The sequence below is a fragment of the Panthera leo genome, chromosome E1 (genome assembly GCF_018350215.1).
Source record: "Panthera leo isolate Ple1 chromosome E1, P.leo_Ple1_pat1.1, whole genome shotgun sequence".
Lineage (NCBI taxonomy): Eukaryota > Metazoa > Chordata > Mammalia > Carnivora > Felidae > Panthera > Panthera leo.
This window is the reverse complement of record NC_056692.1, coordinates 5,037,021-5,056,250: the sequence shown is the minus strand read 5'-3', so window position 1 is coordinate 5,056,250 and position 19,230 is coordinate 5,037,021. Positions and strand designations below refer to the sequence as shown.

General features: G+C 47.7%; 1 long non-coding RNA gene across 1 annotated transcript in view; it reads left to right on the top strand.

Annotated features, from left to right (window-relative positions):
* Nucleotides 1-16,081, top strand: part of LOC122206867 — a 38,866-nt gene extending 22,785 nt beyond the window's left edge. The window contains exons 5-6 of the long non-coding RNA XR_006196602.1: nt 7,998-8,069; nt 15,820-16,081. This is a non-coding gene — a long non-coding RNA (uncharacterized LOC122206867). The remainder of the gene's footprint in view (nt 1-7,997; nt 8,070-15,819) is intronic.
* The last annotated feature ends 3,149 nt before the right edge of the window (nt 16,082-19,230 follow it).

Below are 19,230 nucleotides of genomic sequence, written 5' to 3'. Positions count from 1 at the left end.
TCTCTGACTGCAGCTGTGGGCAGTGTCGCTGGTGAGAAGATCCATTCTCACAAAATAGGCCTGGCCCCCGTAGCCCTGGGATGACACGTGAAGGCAGAAACCAGCCTGTATGGAGAACAGTTAAGACCGTTGGCCCCCTGGGCCAGCAGCTTGGGAGCAAGGAATATGACAAGTCCGGCTACCAGAAGTGAGTCTTGGCAAAGGTTTATGTAGGTCCTATCGCCCAGGTTTGGAGCTGTTTCTCCTTGGAGATCTCATCCGATACTCTCAGTTTCTCGTCGTATGCTTGTAAAGCACCTCAGAGCATAAGACAGCACCTCATTGTAAGTCCTGGCAAAACCTGGATGGATCCAGAATCGGATCCTGGATCCTGGATCCACGCATCATCGCCAATAGCAAGCAACAAAAGACAAGTCAAATGCAAAGGACACAAATCCTACGTATTGGGGGAACAGCAAAAGCAAATCCTGGGACATCAGAAGAAATGCAAGCTAGAATCTCCAGACAGCCCATCTGTACATATGGAAATGCAGAGTTTTCTTGAGCAACAACAGGATTTAACCGAAAGATCAAAGAGAAGCGAGGGGGGCCTGGGGGGCTCAGTCGGTTAAGCGTCTGACTTCGGCTCAGGTCATGATCTCGCAGTTTGTGAGTTCGAGCCCTGCATCGGGCTCTGTGCTGACACTTGGAGCCTGGAGCCTGCTTCCGATTCTGGGTCTCCCTCTCCCTCTGCCCCTCCCCCGCTTGCACTCTCCCTCCCTCTCTCTCTCTCTCTCTCTCTCTGTCTTTAAAAAAAGAGACGTGAAGTACTAGCCAAGGGAGGCTTGGTTTCAGACCCCTGCCCCTTAATGAAAGCCCAGCGTGGCTTACCCCAACTCAGACTGAATAGTCCCCAAAAGGAAGCACAGGCCCTATGATGGGAGAGTTAAGAGCATTCATGGATTGCTATTTGAAATTATACCTAAATCTTATTAATCGGGCTTCTGAATTGGGAGTAAAGCTCACACTTGCATTCCCTGCAACAAAAGAAGGTTTGCAAAGTAAAATAGATTGCATAAATCCCATTTAAGGGAATTACTAGGACAACTGATTATAAGGACGTCGGCACATTAATCGTTGGAATAAAGATGGATAGAACCAATTACCAATGGGTTTCAGAGAGTTTCCAAAGTGGTCCTCCAGGGTCTCCACTCAGAAACACTTTGTCACCAATTCATGTTGTGCGTCTAAAATCCGGTATAAGAAGCTAAGGGTTGTCTTTTTTTTTTTTTTAAGTAACTCAGATAGCCAATCCCCTAATGGGGAGTTTATTCCACTTTAAAGAAATCCAATCTATGAAGAAAATCTAGAATTATAAAACAAATAATATGGTATTAAAAACTGCTGTAATATTCCTATAAACAGAAAGTTCCCCTACTAAATCTAATATTTGACTCTTTCCATACAAAGAGGGAGAGAGGCAAACCATAAGAGATTCTTAAATACAGAGAACAAACTCAGGGTTGATGGGGGGGGGGGGAGGGGAGAGGGGAAAATGGGTGATGGGCACTGAGGAGGGCACTTGTTGGGATGAGCACCGGGTGTTGTAAGTAAGTGATGAATCATGGGAATCTACTCCCAAAACCAAGAGCACACTGTATACACCATTATGTTAGCTAACTTGACAATAAATTATATTAAAAATAAATAAATAAATACATACATACATACATACATAAATAAAAACGTTTAACTCTTTCCATAAAATAAACTTAAGGATGACTTTTTAAGAGGATGTCAGTGATACAAAGGGACCCATATCTTTGGAGCAGGTTTATGTCAGCAAGTCTGGGACATTTTATATGCTCTCTTGTGGGAGCCACTTGGTGCAAACAAGAGTCTGTGGCTTAGTATGGGTGGGGGTTGCCCTTGGTATAAACCAAGGGTATTGTATGGGAAAAATAGCCCATCCTGCTCACTGCTAATGGAGTATATGAGCCTCTGTAGGAATGTTCACCCATTTCTATACCCAACAAAACTGTACCTGTGTTGCACATAATACATTCATTTACATTTATATGAATATATACACGCAGCACATGGAATGTCCAGGAAATGAGTTCCATCTCTAGGGACTGATAGTGCAGCTCGATTAATGTTTTTGGTGGACTGCTATCCATTTCTACCTTCTGACAATCTCCTAATTTCCTTTTGAGGAGTCACCTCTGTCTTCTTGGATTCATCATGGAAGGATATGATCAGAGTATCTTCTGATATTCTGATATCTACCTTCTCCTGGTCAGGTGTTGAGCTGGGCCAGTAGGTCTCTCCCTATTGACAGTGTGGCTATTCAGTGCTATCTGGTACCAATTTTTTTTTTTTAAGTTTCTGTATTTATTTTGAAAGAGACGGAGCGTGTGTGTGCATGTGTGCAAGTGGAGGAGGGGCAGAGAGAGAGAGGGAGAGAGAGAATCCCAAGCTGTCAGTGCAGAGCCCAGCGCGCAGGGCTTGATCCCATGAACCATGAGATCATGATCAAGCGTCAGGCGCCCAACCCACTGAGCCACCCAGGTGCCCCCGGATGCCACTGTTTTGACCAAGCTCTCTTTGACACGAAATCATAGCCACGTTTCTGCTCCTATCTGCCGGTGTTGATGGGGCCAGCTCCCAACCTTTCCTCCTCCTGTGAATCTCTAACAGTCTTTTGGTACTTTCCCTCTTGCTGAAGTTAGCTCTCTATTGCTTGCAACCAAATCATCCTGTGATGCTAGATCCTGAACCATCATGCTGTGCTTCAAAACTTCCTCCAGGATAGAAGCTAAGCCTCCCCCTCCAAAATCTGTGTGTTTTCTAGCTGCCTTAAGTCACCTGACTTGAGCCTCCTTCCTTACACTGTTTTAGGAAAAACAGTGTCCTTCCTCTTTCAAATTGATCCCTCCTCTCAGTAGAGTGACAGGTTCATCCAGGTTTGCCTGAGACTTACCCAGTTTTACCAGTGAAAGTCCAACATTCTGGAAACTCTTCCCATCTTGGCTAAGTGGACAGTTACCCTAACCTACAGCTTTCCTCTCCTCTCTTTCTGCACAATGGTGCAAATGTTTCCCTTCACCACTAAATCAGTCTTTGGCCCTGATTACCTCCCACTCTTCCCACGCTCTTGGAGATCTTACAGAATCACTCTAAAACTCCACATATCTAACCTTAAACCTTCACCCCATCATCTTCCCCAAACATCGCGAGGTACTCAAGTAGAGATGCTCTGTGCTGACTCTTCAGACTCAACATACTCTAAACTAGATCGCAAACACTGCCTCCGTGTGTAGGGGGGCACTGCCACTTTCGAGGCAACACATCCAGATGGCAGGGTGATGGTAAATACTGACATTTAAAAGATGAGTGCCTCATTGATGTAGAGAAACACAGGCACGTGTGTACAGGAAGCAGGTACAATAATTTCATCATCATTCATAATGGCAAAATGGCAAGCACCCAATAATGTATCAGTAGAGAGTAATGTACCCATTAACTATGGCAGATTCCAACTGTGAAATCGCACGCTGTCAGAAAGAACAATAATTGTTATTTTGTATAGAGCTTACAATGTTGGGGCACTGTCCTTCACTCATTAAGTGTAAAAAGAAAGGCTTAGAAAAACACATATGAAAATAATAAAAGTGTTTATATCTAAGCACGGTATTGGGTTTGTTGGAAAGTCATTGATAACGACTGTCATCGCTTCTTGGCCTTTTGGCTAAGATCAAGTGTGATAACGACTGTCATGTTGTCATGTTTTAGTGAGGATAATGTTTGCATATATTATTTGAGTAATAATTCATTACAAAAAAAAAAAAAAACCCTGATTATCCCACTCAATTTCCCATATCGGCTAATACTGCCATTCTTCTTTAATCACCCAGACTCAGATCTATAATACTAGTTTTGGACACCTCCCTTCCCTTTATTTCTTCTCTGTAATCAATGAGTTTTCAAGAACCATCAAACCCTTCTTGAGATCGATGTTGGGATCGACGTGTTGGAAATTGCCGTTAATAGGTAAATGTTACGTGAAAGGAGTAACAGATTAAATGTGTAAACATGCAAATCAATAACAGATACCCTGGCTGGAATTAGGTAGTTCCATCAGAGTCCCCAGCTTCAGCAATGGCATGGAGGGAAGGAAGCAGGTGGGAGATGGGGAGAGCGGCTGCCCCTGGAGCCCTGGGAACCTGATGGGGGTGGGGGTGGGGCTCCAGAAGGACAAAGAATGAGGGATGGGGGCCAAGGACAACTTTTGCGAAGCACCTGGAAAGAGAGGAGACTGAAGTAGAAGAGATCCTCTAGGAATTTCTCAGGAGGGTTTTCAAATCTCAGAATAGAACACATAGTATGGGACTAGAGAGGTCCAAAGGCTGTCTCCTCTGACCCACCATGGGGCACACACCTTGAAGCCAAGATTTAGTGCCTTTTATTCTTGGTATCCTTAACATCCGGCAGGGTCTGGCACAGAGAAGGGGCTCAATAAATACTGTTCAAATGGATGACATATATAGATAAGAAAACTTAGGCACAAGAGGTATAGACATTGGTTTCAGCCCACAGAGCAGGAGAGGGCAGAGCTGGGAGTCAACCCTAAGTCTCCCCATTCCCTGATCTGAGCCCCCACGTGATACAGATCCATTTCCCCAGTTGCTGCTTGCCATCTTCTACGTACAAGCCCTTGGCAGGCACGAGGCACACCCACGCAATTCTCTTCCACTCCACACCGTCTTAAGACTCATTTGTGAAGCATGAGTGTTCACCCCTTTCAGTAGCCAAACCCCAGGGCATCCTCTACTCCACCCTGCAGAGGGAGCACGCAGCCTGCCTCGGTTATGCTTATCAGTATAGAAGGCAGTGCTTCCAGACTCCACAGGACTCCCTCAGAGTGCTTGCAAGGCTCCCCAGAGGCCCCAGGGTGACGGGAAATGAGAAAGCATATTCATTCAGTGAAATAAAATCTTCCCTCCCACCTTCTCCTGGGCTGTGATTTTCAGGCAGTGAGTAGAATCGAGGCTCTGTTTCTGGACCAGAGGCTCTGGCTGTGACGCAGGAGTTACAGAGTTTCCCAAACAGAACATAGTATGTTCAGATCGTTCTCCCTGTTTCCTAACCTCACAAAGTCTTTCCTTTCCTGTCTGGGCCCGAGGAGAGATCTCCATTCAGCCTTCAGGACTCCTCCCTCCTAAGAAGCCCTCCCTGCTTCCCCTCAAAGCCAAATGCACCTGTCCTCTCTGGGCACTGCTGAAGAAAACTGGCTTTCCTGGAGGTAGGACCTATGTCCCTTGGCATTTAGGGTTCATTGTGCAACCCACCTCCATTTTTCATGAGGTGAAAGTGGACACAATGTTTTAGCAACATTCCCATGAGAGCTGAGCAGAAAATGTTACAGTCTATTGAATGGTGAGCAACATAAATCATTGTGCAAAAGGCTCATTTCCTGCTTAAAAGTGGTGGCTTTGACCCAAATAGTCTACTCTAGTCCCACAAAGGACAGCTCCCTATCCCAGAGGTCGAGCAAGAGACTCCAGGCCCCTCTCCATAGATGAGAGGCTTCAAATCCTGCTCATCTTCACCTTTGCTTCAAGACAAGTCTTGGTGGTGATGGGGAGAAGGGTACAGGTAGAACTTAGCATCTGGTGAGGCTGTCACACCAATGCGTGCGCTCCATTCCTGGTCCCAGGTCACAGAATTCAGTTCTCTGGTGCCGCCCACCCTCATTGCACTCCTCTGGTTGGTTCTCCTGGAACTCCAGGAGCACCCCTCAGTCTCCAGGAAGAAACTCAGCTAAGGGCCAGGGAGAGAGCAGTCTGCAGGAGTAAGACATATCCGTGGTGCAATGGCAGCCTGGATGCTGATCTAACAGGCATAATCAGTACTTCAAGAATCCCAGGCTTCCGGATGAAGAAAGAGAGAAAGAAAGAAAGAAAGAAAGATGGAAGAATGGATGAAGGAAGGAAGGAAAGAAGGAAGGAAGGAAGGAAGGAAGGATGGATGGGTGGATGGATGAATGGATGGAATGATGGAGGAAGGAAGGAAGGAAGGAAGGAAGGAAGGGAGGAAGGAAGGAAGGGAGGGAGGAAGGAAGGAAGGAAGGACAGATGGATGGATAGATGGACGGACAGAGGGGTGGATGGATGGATGGAAGGATGGGTGAAGGAAGGAAGGAAGGAAAAAGAGAAAAAGAAAAGAAAAAAAGAAGCACTCTTAATTCCTAGGGCTGACTTTAATTTCTGGCTCTGAAACCTAACCTGTCCTGGGGCAGATAAAAATCATACGGTCCAGGGGCGCCTGGGTGGCGCAGTCGGTTAAGCGTCCGACTTCAGCCAGGTCACGATCTCACGGTCCGTGAGTTCGAGCCCCGCGTCAGGCTCTGGGCTGATGGCTCAGAGCCTGGAGCCTGTTTCCGATTCTGTGTCTCCCTCTCTCTCTGTCCCTCCCCCGTTCATGCTCTGTCTCTCTCTGTCCCAAAAATAAATAAACGTTGAAAAAAAAAAAAAAAATTAAAAAAAAAAAAAAATCATACGGTCCAATCAGAATTTTCATATTCCAATGTGATATTTTAAAAATGAAATCTAGGGTCATTAACTCTTTCCCAGTCTGAGTTAGAAATTACAGCAAAGCCATTCCTTTCTGTAATTGCCTTGCGTTTTTCGCAAGCAGCTCTCAACTCCCTGGGGCTCGCATGGCCCTTCCGGCCTCACCTGAGGCAACAGCGGATGGATCTTTCCATTACCCCAGCACGGGTGGGGATGACGAGGGGCCCGGCTTGGGCTCTTCCAAGCTGGCTCCTGCTAGTACCTGCCTGCGTATTCTTGTCCGTACTTTCAACACTGGCCAGGGAGCTGGGCTCTGGCCAGTGAAAGTCAGCCGTGTCTCCTGGGGCAGACTGGTTTCCGCACGCCTCACCGGGCGAGACCCCTATCCACTCCTGAATGGAAAAAATTGTTTGCTTTGTCGATTCACAACACTCCTGGCACTAACCACCCAGAGTCAGCACAGACCCCACCGGTTAAGGGCTTCGTTCCGCCAGACTGTCCCCACCTCAGATGCCAATGGCAAGTCTGGGCCTTTCATACTTTGGAGAGACTGGCTGCAAATCAGGAGTTTCCACGAGCCCCTCACAGAACTCAGGAAAGTGTTTCATTTCCCAGTATCAGCTTACCATAAAGGGTACAACTCAGGAAGAGCCAACTGGAAGAGACGGACAGGCGAAGGCACGAAAGTGGTCTCCATTCCCTCTCCACGCAGGATGCGCCGCCATGTCACCAGGAACCCAGAGGCTCACTGTTGACGGCAGCTCCATTATGTAGGCATGACTGATTGGATCCTTGGCCGGTGGTGATTAGCTCAATCCCAGCCCCTCCACCTTCCCAGGAGCTGAGAGTTCCCACCCACTCTCTAATGGAGCTGAGAGTTCCCACCCACTCTCTAATGGAGCTGAGAGTTCCCACCCACTCTCTAATCACGTGGTTGGTTCCTCTGGCAACCAGCCTCTTCCTCCAAGAGCCACTTCATTAGCATAAACTCAGGTGTGGTTGAAAGGGGCTTATTATGAAGAGCAAAAGATACACCCGGCCTCCCATCACTCAGGAAATCCCAAGGATTCTAGGAGCTCTGTGCCAGGAAACTGGGGCAAAGCCCAAATCTCTTATTATATCACAACACCCACTCCAACTCCAAGAGATTTGGGGGTACCTTCCGTCCTTTCTGTGTGATTCTGGCTGCATCCATCTTGAACGCCCACGTTGTGTGGCTCTGGGACCCCCCCTCCCCTCCCCGCTTGGCATTCTTAACAGACTCTCTATTACCCTTCAGATCACTACAACCAAGAGAAATGTGCAAACCGAAGAAGGGGTCTAGGCCCCAGAGTGCCTACACGCTCCACGCCATCAGAACTTTAGTTGCCAAGTCAAGAAATAACCTGCTGTACAACTTCTGTTGTTCACGAATGTGCTCTCTTGTTCTCTTATATCACACAGGACCAGAGCGGCAGGGAGCAGGGTAGGCGAAGACTACCCACCAAGGTGTATTTGTGGTGATGGGAGCAAAGCGTAAGTAAGCTTCGATGCCTCTCACCTGCACAGACCCTCTCTGAGTTCCTGGGAGGTACCTAGCAACACGCGCACACAGCGGTCGCTTGCTATTGTCAAATTCACGGAAGTCAAATATTTTCATCTCAACTGGTTATAAGGTCACTGTTTCTTTCTACCTCAACTTCCCCTCTACCACACCTCCTCTCAGACCGGATGGCGTTGGGATGACCATGAATGTGTGTATAGCTTGGGAGAAGTTGAGTTGGGAATACAATTTGGGTTTAGTGGGATATAATTATGAGGTTCACAGTCACTTCCGAATATAGCAAAGTCTTTGCCAACCATCCTGGTCCAGGAATGGCTTCCAGGAAGACCCTCTCTGGTCCACTGTGCCAATCACCCAGATCTTGACTTTGTACAAGGTAGGTTCAGGGCCAGAGTTGTACCACTATATGAACATGTCCTGCCTCTCACAGCAGACAGAATGTAGGCACGGTGCAGGAAAGTAACACCTGGGAATGTTAGGAGCCAGAATCCCATCTGTGGAACGTTCTCCCCATCCCATCAGGCAAATAACTTTGTAAGTGAAGATTTGTTTTCCATCAGTGCTTGGTCAAGACAGAAGCCCTCTGCTATCAGAAATATGTGAATAAAGGAAAGCACATTTCCTTGTAGGAGAATACATTCTTTCTCTTAAAGTGGTCCCTGTTTCAGGTCCCTCGGGTGCCCCTGCTCTGGGTGTGTCTTTTTCTCTTCTGCTTTCCTCCATCTATCTCTTCGATCCTAAATTCTCCTTCTTTCCGTCCTTCAGCTCTCTTTATAGAACAGGGTGTCTCAGCCTTGCTGCTACTGACATCTTGGGCCAGATAATTCTTTGTCGTGAGGCTGTGCTGTGCACTGTGGGACGAGTGGCATCACTGGACTCTAGACGCTAGACGCCAGATGCACAAAGTTGGCGCAATGCCCACTTCCTATTGTCACAACCGAAAATCTCATCTGACATTGCCCAGTGCAAAACTTTCCCTCGTTGAGAACCGTTGACCTAGACCGTAGGAATTGTAGAAGTAGTTCTATCTGAACGTGTTTGGGCGAATCTTGGGATCTTCTCTGAGCTGATGACAGGGTCTGGTGCCTTCACTGCTGGTGGTGGGCTGGCCCTGGGGTGGTGAAAGCCTCGACTCTCTTTCTGGGGGTGGGAGGGGGTCGCCAGCTGTACCACATCAGGTGGGAAGTGGGATATTTACTAATACTTGGAAATGTCATCCTACCACATCGCCAATGATGAATGAGCAAGTCCCTTACCATGTCCGGATCTCTGTTGCCTTGTCTCTAAAATAAGAGGGTTGGAATAACTCAAGTCCAAGTTGCCTGGCAATATTCCTCAGTCCTCACTGTGAGCCCTGCTGCAGGAAGGCAGAACCCCAGCTCTGGGGAGGGGTGGGAGGAAGGGGAAGAATTCTCCAAGATATCCATTGGGTCTAACCAGGTGGTAACATTCCTGCCACAACACGCTTACTCCCGTGCCTGGATTTCTGCTTCCATGGTTTGGTCTTCCTGTCTATTCAAGGACCATAACATACTGCTTTAACCATTGAGGTTTTCAAATATATTTCAAAGCCTGATCGTGCTTTTCCTTTTCAGAGCTGTCCTGGCTATTCTTGTTTATTTTTCTACATGAACTTTTCTATCAAATAAGCTAATAAATGGATAAATTCATTAGATTTTAATTCTAATCTTGAGCATGAAACTTAACTTCTCTCTTTTTAAAAAAATGTTTATTTATTTATTTTTGAGAGAGAGAGAGACAGCAGGAGAGGGGCAGCCAAAGAGGGAGACAGAGAGAATCCCAAGCCGGCTCCACACTCTCAGCACAGAGCCCAACATGGGACTTGAACTCACAAACCATGAGATCATGACCTGAGCCGAAATCAAGAGTCAGATGTTTAACCGACAGAGCCACCCAGGTGCCCTGAAACTTAACCTCTCTTAACACTGACTTATCATCTGTCAACCGAGATCATAGTGTTTATCTTGCAAGGTTACCATGAGAATCCCATGAACTGACATAGCGAAGCATCCGTGTAAAGCATGGCACATATCTCATGCTCAATCAACAAAAGTTCGCGTGATCATTTCCTAGATGTCCAAATATAGCAAAACTATCAAACATGCAGTTAATTTCACCTAAAAGCAAGTCACTTCCAAGACATAGTTTCCACATCTGCACTGTTCTCTAAAAGTGGACTTTCCTGTACCACGAAATGGGGATAAATGATGGCCCAGTAGAAACACTGAACCATGGGGAAGAAACACCGAAAAACCTTCTGGGGATGTGGTTGAAATTCCAGGCACAGGAGGAAGGGACAGAAAATTGTCCTTCCATTTCCTCTTATTCAGAAAAAATGAGCTAAAGCAGGAAGCTTAGCTCTCATTGTTGAGAACAGCAGGGAATATTAGGAGCTGTGTGTGCTGAATATATTTTTTTACGTATTATCTTGTAAAGAGCAGCAAATTTGGCTTCATAACAGTGAGATCAAGCTTAGCAAATTTACTTAAATTCTTGGAGTGCATTGCTGAATCACATAGCCTTTCTACATATTTCACCCCTAGGAAAGGATTTAATAACTTCTCTGCTGCGTTCTTTGGGTAAAAAGCAAGGGAAAAGAGTGTAAATGGATTTGATGAATTACAAGTTGTCTTGGGCATAGGACAAAGCTCATTTGGTTGTTGCAAAAGTAGAAAATTGGCAACTCCTGTGAGTGAAAAAGCTAGTGTAGCTTAGGGAAAAACGTGAGCACGCCCTCTTGTCCTCTGAAGGCTTGCAAACCCTGTCTGTGGGCTCCCGTGCTTACTGGGACAGGTGCCCACGGGACAAGAAAGTGGGCAGTGCCCTGTTTGAGCAGAAAGAAGAAAGACAAATGTCTGGTCCTTGACTTTGAGTGACTTGTGGGGCACAGGTGGGAGCCCACCCCATGGGCAGAGGTCAACAATTCTTTGATTCACTGGGGCTTAGGATTTGGTTGGTTTGTAACCCGCCAGGGTTGAAGCAGATTCCCAATGGCCAGCACATCACCTTCAGTCTCTCTCCTGATGATGTCTAAGTAAAGTGGGATCCCAAATGCAGGCAGACGTTGGGAATACCGGCCCAGAGCAATCTTCACAGAGGCTGGCACATGGCAGAACCCAATTCTCTGGAAACTCAGCTGAACATTTACTGCGATCTCCACCCTAACTCTACAGGTAGGAATACTGCCCTCTTTAGGGGAGATGTGCTCCCAACCGGCCAGAGGCTTAACGCGGCCCCAGCAGACAAGCCCAGACACCACTGCCCCCAGTCCTCCCTGGCTCATTCTGGCAAAGGGTACATCAGCTTATCCTACAGCTGGAAGATTCTGGAATTTTTTTTTTTAAATCACTTTCTATAACACTATTGACAAAATCTCCAGATCTGCAGGTATTTCCTATTTCTGGAGGACTGGTTATTTAACTTGGTGAAGGTTAATGGCTCAGAGGGCTAGAGTGTACCTAGATCAGTAGCTCATAGTCCTGACCATCCATTAGAAACTCCTAGGGAGCTTTTAAAAAATGTCAGTGCCTGTGGCGCTCCACCACTGGAGGTTCTAATTCAGATGGACCGGGGCAGGGTCCGGGGCATCCGTTACTCTGGAAAGCTCTGCAGGTATCTCCAGTGTGCACTGCGTTTGCTAGAGTGCCTTTAGACAGACAGGGAGGGTGTAAACACAGGTGTAGACATCAGCCCAGCAGCCCCTGAACGGCAGGGTCACGGAGATCAGTTTCTTTTGAAGGTAATGAAGGCAAAGACATTCCCTGACATTTTTACTTGGAAGCCCTGAGTGTCCCCATCCACTCAGAACCGACCTCCTCTACTTAAGGGTGTGGCCTAAGGTGAAGACTGACCACGGAAGAAGGGACACCATAGATTCGTAGGTTGGAGACATTCAGTAATAAACCCACGCCCAGCCAGTTGCATTAACTGAACTCGAAATACGGATGATGCCTCAACAGTTGCCAAGAACACTTCCGAGCTCCCGTAGGCTGCAGGCTCTCCTACTGTCCACAGAGACTAGTTCAAACAGCTTCTCCTGAGCCTCCTTCTTTCAAAGCTTGTTTCCTTCCTGTTTCTTATTTCAGTGAAAGGTGCACCATCCACCCAAGACCCAAGCTAGAAGCCTGGGGGTCATCAAAGATTCCTTTATCAGGCTTCCTCTGCCTACTTAATCACTCACCAAGCCCTCTGGATTTTACCAGCAGAAAGTCTCTTAAATGTTTCGTCTATGCCGATACGACACTTCAGGCCACCACTGGCACACACAGAATAATCTCAACGGTCTCCTAAAACATTCTCACTTTCCAAACCTGCCTCCCTCCAACCTCTTCAACATTATAGGTCAGAGCGATCTTTCTAAGTCTGATCAATTCACTCTTTCACCCCCTTCCTCAAAACCCTGGCTTGGCCCCCATTGTTCTCAAGATAAAATCCAAACTCCTCCACAAAGAGTCATACGGTTCTTTGTTCCCTGGTCTCTGCTTATCTGCTCCTGCTCCCCACCTCCCACCATGTTGAAGGCTCGTGCTGGACTTCATCTGGCCAATTCTATTCATTCCCCAAGCCTTCCGTGGCTCGATGTGGCTCACTTGGGCTGTCACAGTCCTTTATACTTATCACTCTTATCACTGTATCACTGGGTTACTCCTCTGCTTCCCAAGTTGACCGTGGGCTCCTTAAAGACAGATGATGGAGCATATGGGGGCCATTGATCATGCCCTTCTCTCCTTCACAGTCTGAACCAACTGACACAAAAATTAGATGAGAACCACAACATTAACTCTATTATTAGCAAGTTGCCCTGGGGAACTAAATTTAGTCCATAACAATTATCCTTCACCCATGGAAATTACCTTGTGGTTTAACTTCAGATTTCCCTCTTCCCCACTCACCCCCCCCCCACACACACACCAGAGAGGGAGGCAGAGCAAGGCATTTACCACGCAAAGCAGAATCCAAGCGAGAAGCAGAAAAGGGAAGCGTGCTGAGCTACACAGGCAAGATTCCGTTCTCCAGTTTTGGCATTTGGATAAGTCACTCCTCCTCTCTGAAGAAGAAACAGCAATAGAGCAGTGAAGAAAGATGGAAGTTCTCCTCCTAAGAGAAGAGGGAGTAATGGCTCCCATCGACAGCAGGTGTTGTGTTCATTGGGGTTTGCCCAGAGAACTGCATTGGGGGCCTGTGGAAGATACCCCCGGAAGGCTCACTGGATCAACAGAGGGAGCAAGTCACTGAGGGATTTGCATGAGAAGAAAAGAACTTGGCATTCTCCTTCCCAGGACAAAATGGCGGCCCCTTTTCCAGACGCAGAGGATGCATCAGAGTTGTTAATAGGTCATGCAGTCAGTGCTTTTGGAGATGTTGTACCCATTAGTGAGACGCACTGGTCGGAACCTGGTCTTCACTGGGCTTTGAGTTCAGTAGCCAGGGAAGTGCGTGCCTTCTGTTCACTCAGCTCCAGAAACAGCGCCTTTGGGAAGCCACGGCCACCCTAGGGAACCAAGGTCCACCGCAACCCGGAGAAAGTAACCTCACAGCACCCACTGGTTGGTGGTTCAGGGAGACTGCACGCCGGTGGGCCGGCCTCCTTCTCCCTGTTTCAAAGCTGGCACAATATTAACTACACCATTAATGTGATCATTCTGGGCCTTAAATTATATGGTCATTCTTCCAGAACTGTTTCATGTTCCTGTTCCTAAATTACTTCTCCAGCTGCGAATTGAAGCTGCCACATTACTAAAACGATTTCTCTCCAGATGGGAGGGAAAGTTTTATATTTTAACAGAAGGATAAGATAAGATAGATAAGATAAGATCGAAAATCTGTGCCTGCAAGGCTTCTCCTTCCTCCTTCCTCTGTGTGGGGTGTTTAAGAGAAAGGCCTGACCGGTATTCGGCCCACGCTTTCCCTGAAAATGAAATAGTCTTTATCAGACATTCTGCAAGGCTTCACCTACAGGGTCGACTCTCAGAGACACCTCTCTTTCCCCTCCCCTCCTTCTCTCCCTCCTTCTCTTCTTTCCTTCTTCCTTTCTGTCTTCTGTCTGTCTTTTCCACAAGAGTTTTGAACCCCTACTATGTGCCAGCCACTGTGTTGAACCTAGTGATTTCACAGAGACTGTTCCCTGACCTCACAGGGACTCAGTGTAGGGACCAGAGATTCAGGTTCTCCGCAAACTCATCAACGCCTTACTGTTCTCTTTCCTTAAAAAAGAAGAGCCCTTTGGAGATTAGGTGCACCCCTGCCCCCTAACCAAATACAAGCCTTCAGAGTCTCCTCCCACAAGTTAAAGCCAACTCTCGAATGCATGCGGAGTCTTTTATTTTAATGTTTATTTATTTATTTATTTTGGAGAAAGGGGGAGATAGAGAGTGAGCAGGAGAGGGGAAGAGAGAGAGAGAGAGAGAGAGACAGAATCCTAAGCAGGGTCCATGCTATCAGCGTAGAGCCCGACGCGGGGCTTGAACTCATGAACCTCTAGATCACGATCTGAGCCGAAACCAAGAGTCAGGCGTTTAACCACTGAGCCACCCAGGCGCCCCTCAAGTGCACACGGAATCTGGAGTCCCAGCTGATGTGATGGTGACAGAAAGTGGCAGAGGTGACCCCATTCTCTGTCCCTGTGACTCCAGTTGAAGTGGGTTGGCCTTGTGGCCCGAGTCTTCAGACCCTGCCTCTCTTGGCATTTACCCCAGCACTTTTGCTCTCTTTCCTGTCTGGCCACCTCTTGGCAATGCAGGTGCATCCCCCCCCGCCCCCCACCTCCAGGCCCCTCTGCCAGTGAGGGTGAACACCACGCTTTTCGGGGCACGGTGGTGAAACACCATCTGGAAGAGAAGCACAGTGGGGTCAGACAGACACACAGAGCTGGAGAGACAGGGAGGGAGCCATCTGGGGAACACAGACCCAGAGGTGGAGAACCAGTTGGCAGGGCCCAGGGACCAGACTCAGCCTGCAGTTGGATTTTGGCATGCAAAGTGTTTTTGAAGGTTTTGCATTATCGTTCAGTATTTAAAAATCAAGAATTTAGGGGCACCCAGGTGGCTCAGTCGGTTGAGCGCCCGACTTTGGCTCAGGTCATGATCTCGCGGTCTGTGAGTTCCAGCCCCCGTGTCAGGCTCTGTGCTGATGGCTTGGAGCCTGGAGCCTGCTTCCCATTCTGTGTCTCACTCTCTTTCTGCCCCTCCCCTGCTCACCCTCTGTCTCTATCTCTAAAGAATAAATAAACATTAAAAAAATTTTTTTTAAAGAAGTTTCCCCTAAAATTTGAATTTCTAGCTTCTTTGGAAAACTCAGAAAATGGGTTGTGTCTGGCGGGCGACAATAGCAATGGATCAGAGGGGACTGGTTTTCTACCCCTTGCTGATAGACACTCGTTTTAGTCCCCACCCAGCCCTCTCTCCCTCTGTCTGATCTGTCTGGCCTCTGCCTGCACTTAGCTTGAATATGTTAATTACAGTTTTCAGTTGCAGGGAGTGTCCTGACCCCTTGCGAGGTAGGATGCTAGTTATAAGTTGCTAATGACAGGTTAGAGCATCAATATTTGCAAGTGATTTACTTTCAAAACTAATCAGAGTAGCACCAAAGTTACCCCTGGAATAACTATGTATTCTTGTTTACTTGTGTTCTGACATGCTTTCTGGAGAGTGAAAGCCAAGGTGTAGGCTAGGCATGGGTGTGTGAGCATTATCTGCGTTGCAGCAGGAGCAGGGTGGAGACCTGCGGACAGAGACGGCCGGCCCCATTCCTTGGATGAAAATGCGGCAAGAAGCCAAGAGACAGCCTTGGAGGGCAGGCTGAGCTGGTTGGCTGTCTCCCATGGGATGGCACCCGGAGGCAAGGACAACCGATCCCACCATAGGGATGCAAGATTGGAGCCCTGAGGGCTGGATGAAGGAGTCGCTCTACCTCACGAGGGCTCAGGTCTGCCCCTAGGTGAGTCCTACAAAGAGTTGGCCTGAGATATTGCGCGGCTCAGGTAAGGCTATAAAAAGACCCAGAGTGGGGGCTCGAGAAGGCCAAGTTGAGAGAGTGTGCAAATTGAGGTCCTAGGGCAGAGAGAGACAGAGCAAAGACCCCTGTCTGGTTGGTCACATGCAATCCAGTCCCCTCCCCACCAACCTGTCCCGTTCACGTGTTCCCGCAACCCAGTCAGAGTTCTTTGGCGGAATTCCGTATCTCTCTACAATCATCTGCCTCCCAGGCTTGTGAACATGCCTGGCTTCTTGGGAGCATCGCACCGACGTAAACCTACTTTCTCAGGCTCCCTTCCTTCACCTTTAAGTCTCAAAGTTTAAAACTATACTGCTGGTGTAAGAGAGGTCTGTACTCCTCTTTGCAGCCAACTCCTTGAAGTAACGGTCCAGACTCACCGTCTCCGTTCCTCAACCCATTCTGATTAGGCTTTTGCCCCAATCACACCATCAAAAATGCTTTGGTCAAGGTTATTGCTAAATCCAAAAAGGAGCAGAGAAAGAAGGTGACAGCGGGTGGGGGGTGGGGGGTGAGAATGGGGTCAAGAGAAAGTTTTCTCTTTCAGATGGACAGTCTCTTATTTATTTATCTATTTATTTATTTTTAAATTCTTTTTAAAATGTTTTTATTTATTTTTGAAGGAGAGAGACAGAGCATGAGTGGAGAGGAGCAGAGAGAGAGGGAGACATAGAATTTGAAGCAGGCTCCAGGCTCTAAGCTGTCAGCACAGAGCCCGACGCGGGGCTCGAACTCACAAACCATGAGATCGTGACCTGAGCCGAAGTCAGAGGCTTAACCGACTGAGCCACCCAGGCACTCCAAGATGGAACAGCCTCTTTAAGTAGGTGTCCTTATGCTCTGAATGGAACCGATCCAGTAGAAGGGGAACTAGATGTTAAAGAAGGCATGTGGCAGAACCACTAATGTGATGTCACGGGGTAGAGGGGGGAAGGGACCGAATTAATGGTTCGTGGATAAGAACAGGCGAGAAGGCAGAATGCACGGAGAAGGTAGATTTGGTGGCGGGAGCCCAGGGAGGCCCTCTTCAAAGTGTTTCCCTTTCCCAGCGAGACAGGAAGCAAGGTCGTATCTGAGAGTGTGGGTGAGTGAGGAAGTTCCAGGGATTTCAAGGCAAGAGAGGAAGACGTAAAGTAGAAATCTGGGGGTGGAGGAGAGTGAGTGAACTGAGAAAATTAGGCATGGCTGCTGGCCACACTAAGTCTATAGCTATGAATAGGAAGAAAAGATTCCATGGGGCGCCTGGGTGGCTCAGTCGGTTAAGCGTCCGACTTCGGCTCAGGTCATGATCTCGCGGTCCGTGAGTTCGAGCCCTGCATCGGGCTCTGTGCTGATAGCATGGAGCCTGTTTGGGATTCTCTCTCTCTCTCTCTCTCTCTCCCTGTCTGCCCCTCCCCTGCTCACATGCTCAAAATAAACAGGTAAACGTTAAATTTGTAAAAAAAAAAAAAAAATAATTAATGGTAATAAAAAATAAAAGATTCTGTTTAGTTGTGATTTGGGGCTGCTCTCACGATGTGGCTGTAGGCATGGAGCGGGGGGGGGTAAAACCAAGTGACATGATGAGGGGGTTGGGGCACACGCTGCGTTTCCTGGCAAGGTGAATAGATGTGATGGCCGGGGTTCACTCTTGACTCCTGCGGAGGGAGAGGGAGGCCTTGCCTCAGTTTCCTTGCGTGCAAAATGAGGCCTAATTATAACTACCACCTGAGGCTGTTGTAAGACTAAGTGCAAAAGAACGAATATAAAAAGCTTGGCGCCTGTCAGAGATTCCAGTGGTTCTCTTTCTTCTCGACCCCAGCACCGCCACAAAAGGGTGCTATTAATTGATGGCAGAGTTATGCTCAGTGGGGAACACGTACGGCTGAGCAGACACTGTGCTAAATGCCTCCGCTTCCTAGGTATGCATTTGGAAGGTCTAACAGCTGGGCCTCTATCAACAGGCTGCTGTTCTCCAAATGGAAGCTTATCAAAGTGCCCGGGAGGAATTAATCAGTCTCTGTTGGACGGGTCTAGGAACCCACACTTTTTAAGTGACATAAATTCCAACTGGTAGCTTACTAAATCTTGTTGATTGATTGGGAAGGCAGTGAGGGGCCGGAGCCCGGCTGATGGCTCTGTATTGATTGCAGCTTTTAGCCAAGTTATTAAGTGGTTGGAGATAGGGGGTTACGTGGCAGAGTCCCACATTCCCTCTCCACCCTCCCCCTTCGACATTTCAGCTGAAATCACATTTCCCAAAAGGGTATTAGCTCTTGTGGACAAAAGGGCCGCCTGCATTGAGCAAGGCAGGCTTTGTAAAGCACACATCAAATTTTCATGTGCTGCGTGGGGCACTGGCTCATCCTCAGAGCAGCTCGCCCCTTGCTTAGAAACCTCAGAGGAGTCCAGGAGCCCGTGTGGCTTGAACATTTTGAGAAAGAGCAAAGAAGTCACCTTCTTTGGTAGATTTTTGGCCTCTTGGATCCGGGAAATTACAGGGTGCGAAACACTGCACATTGTTCCAGAGATTCCTTCTTTCTGGGTCAGGAGGAAATAAATTAACCCGTGGGATTTTCCCCTGAGCAGAACCAGCTTCTATCTGCTTAGCGTTGATAAAATCAATAAGTCTATTGAGAAATAAACAGATGAAGGCACCAGGGTCATTGAGCGTGATGGCTGGGACTGGCCTGGACACTTTTCACATACAGTCTGTCAGCTTGGGTCTCTGCATGAGTCTATAAAAAAACTAGTCAACCTCACGCTTCTCCTTCTGTTAAAACTCTGTAAGGCTGTTATCTTGCCCCATCGGGTCATTCCGGTTTCTCTGGACAGAGGAGGACATATCCAGAATCTCTCCCAGAATTACAGTGGGTCCAATATCTAGAACAGACTTATAAATGCACCCTGCCCAGTAAGTCTCCTCTTGGAGATTGATTGAGGACTGTGCTGTAGGAAGATTCTTCTTTTATTGAGGGTAAACATGTTGGGAAAATGTGAACACAAGACTATCACACACACAAGACTATCCGTGGCACCCTTCTCAAGACCCTGCCTCTTTGTCCCGGCTGAAAGACTCCTTGACCTTCAAATGTAAAATGGCCACTTGTAGGTAAATCCCAGCTCCCCACCTTCTTATAA